Raw genomic sequence first — 2913 nt, 5'->3', positions numbered from 1 at the left:
AAAAGTGTGGATGGTAGTGCAAAATGTGCCACTACACAACACCACACCTCTCTAGCCAATTGAGGAATTCCTTCCAATGGATTGGGATTTCCTAGAAATGGATACTATGTGATAGCTTGGTAATCCAAAAGAGGTAGACCCACTATCCATGTGAAGTTGGTTCAACTCCTATAAATGTCTCTTTTATGGTCACATGGTTGAGCTTGTGGAGCTCCCACAAGATGCACCCCCACCTCAAGTGGATTATTTGATAGGTGCACCTTGAGAGCTCATGGATTGGACATAGAAACCTTCCTGGGGGCTAGGAGTCATAAGAAGAGCATTTGGAGATCATTAGCCTAGATGAACTTGATGTTACGTGATAGCCTCATCCCTAGACGATTAAGACCCCATTGGAAAATTGAATCCCCTCCCCCTCTTTAGTCCCCTCTAGAGGCATTCCTAGACAATTAAGTGATAGCATCATTAGCATAGATGAGCTCGTTGTTAAAGTGATAGCATCATTAGCCTACATTAGCTCGTTGTTAGGTGATAGCATCATTATCCTAGATTTGTTAAGTGATAGCATCATTCCTAGACATTAAGACCCCATTGGAAAAGTTAATCCCCTCACCATCTTTAGTTCACTCTAGTCCCCTCAGCTTCCACTCCCCACTACAATAAGAAAGAGGAGAGAGCCAAGCACTAGAAGTAAAAGTAGGAGGCCATCTTGGTGAGGAATTATGCTTCACAAGGTTTGGTCATTCTTCTTCTCCACATGCTTCATCAATGTCACTCACCATGGTTAAGAATTATTGTGTCATAGAGTGCATTGGAACCTATCACAAAAAAAAATCTATACTTCCATGGCTATTACCAACGCACAACAACGTACTCTCACTTCATGATTAAGAGTAACATAAGATTCACAAGAGGTGAGGTCAAGTTTGATTAAGGCCTTCAAAGCTTCCAAGAACATAATGTTATATTTTGAATCTAGGTGTAGTAGTCTACCTTAAATGTATACCTTCCTTGGTGGTAAATCCTAGCCATACTCTTGGTTCAATTGTTTGATGGTCATTTCCACTTTGAGAGAGGTTAACATGAGACTTACTAGTTGTTGGACTGAGGCCTTGAGAGAGGTTAACATGAGACAAGTTGTCAATACTGAGACCTTAGGTGTTGATATATGGATTCATGAAGTTGGCTTGGGTGTAGACTCTTCTTCTTGGACAAGCATTGTCACATTACTCTTCTTCTTGGACAAGCATTGCCACATTACTAATGGGGAGTTGTTGCTATGTATCAACAACATTAATTGCATGTTGGGATTGAGTGCCATAGTTTCTAGTGGAGTTGCTCTCGGTACTCACCATGTTGATTTTAGTTGTTGATATATCCCCCGTCTTGTCTACTTCAAGATACTTTGTGCCGACCTTGGGCATCACATCTATGGTGGGCCAACAATTTCATCATCCAATTCTCATTGAAGTTAGAGTCTAGGAGTGCCTCATATGTGATATCCACTTTGACTTCACTTCTCTCATGACATGTCTGACATACTTGGACAGAAATAGTGCATTTAGTTATGTTACTCATCTCCAAATAATCCTTCACCCATAGGATGAGTCTTCCAAGTCTTAAGATCATCTTGAGAATTGAGCTACCCTTTCTTAAGTACATGCAATCCATGGACCAATCGTGAACAAGCCTAGATCACTTCATAAAAAGTCAACCAAGAAAAACATAAGAATCCAATTGCAAGAATTTCATCACAACACAAGTATGACGATGATTTAGAATTGCTGCAATTTTCTTTATTTTTTAAAGGTAATTTTCTTCTTTTTGGTGTGGTAATGGTTTGTAAAAGCGACATCTATTGCTAGGAACAAATAGAAAACAATGTGTGGTGTAGCTAGTGATTGTGTATGAGGGACTTCATAAGGCCTTCATACCTATATTGTTGGTGTTTCTACAAGAGTCTCTCTTAATATAAATGATGAATGGACTATATACAAAGGTATGATATCACATGAGTTAACCAATAAGATATTACAAAACATGAAATATACAGTATAAACAAAGGGTCTATCTTTAGGGTATGAATACAAGTCCGGCATTTGAAATATAGGAGAATGAATGCATATATATATTAGACCCTCTAGTTAAAATGCTATTTTATACATTGAAGGGTCCTAAAATGTCTCAAAAATATGTGAAGGGCATCTTTATACAAGGACTTGAATGCAAGTGATAGGAGCATTTCTTAAAGAGTGATCGTCCCAAGGATTATAAAACCACTATCAATAGCAAAAAAGTGCCATAGCCCTTTCTTGTTCTTCTAAGCCAATCATTTTACCTGAAATATCAATCAAGCTAGGAGCAACCTATTTATGTCAATTCAACACACCAACATGCTCCAAGTTAAATATGGAAATTCAACAAACCAACACACTCCAAATTAAACAAACATACTACTAAAGTAGACTTTTATCTTTATGCCCATGGTTGGAAGTTAAAGCAAGGTCAAAACTCGGAATAGAGTAGCAAGATTGGCGATTCACCTCCAAAAATAAAGTTTGATGATCTTTATCAATAGGTTCATCCCAACCAAAGGTTATTGGGTTTGCTAAGAAGCCTCATAAGTAAGCCTCAATATGGTTATTCTATAGATACCTTGAAAAAATTAGAATATACACAAGCTTGACAAAGATACATAAATAAAGATTTACAAAAAAAATATGTGAATGTTTGCAGCCTCAGCAAGCTTAGTTCTTCATAACATTGGAATAAATCCAAGATTAAGAATTTCAACAAAGATATGATACACAAAATTCCCTTTAGAACAAACCAGAGCAAGACAAAAAATACACTCGCAATGGAATACAATAACTCAAGGAATGTGGAAAAGGAAGCTGTGGAGGGTTTCTCGAA

This window comes from Cibotium barometz, chromosome 51 (assembly GCF_041138505.1).
Source record: "Cibotium barometz isolate CiBa-2024 chromosome 51, ASM4113850v1, whole genome shotgun sequence".
Classification (NCBI taxonomy): Eukaryota; Viridiplantae; Streptophyta; class Polypodiopsida; order Cyatheales; family Cibotiaceae; genus Cibotium; species Cibotium barometz.
Note: the sequence above shows the minus strand (reverse complement) of the source record.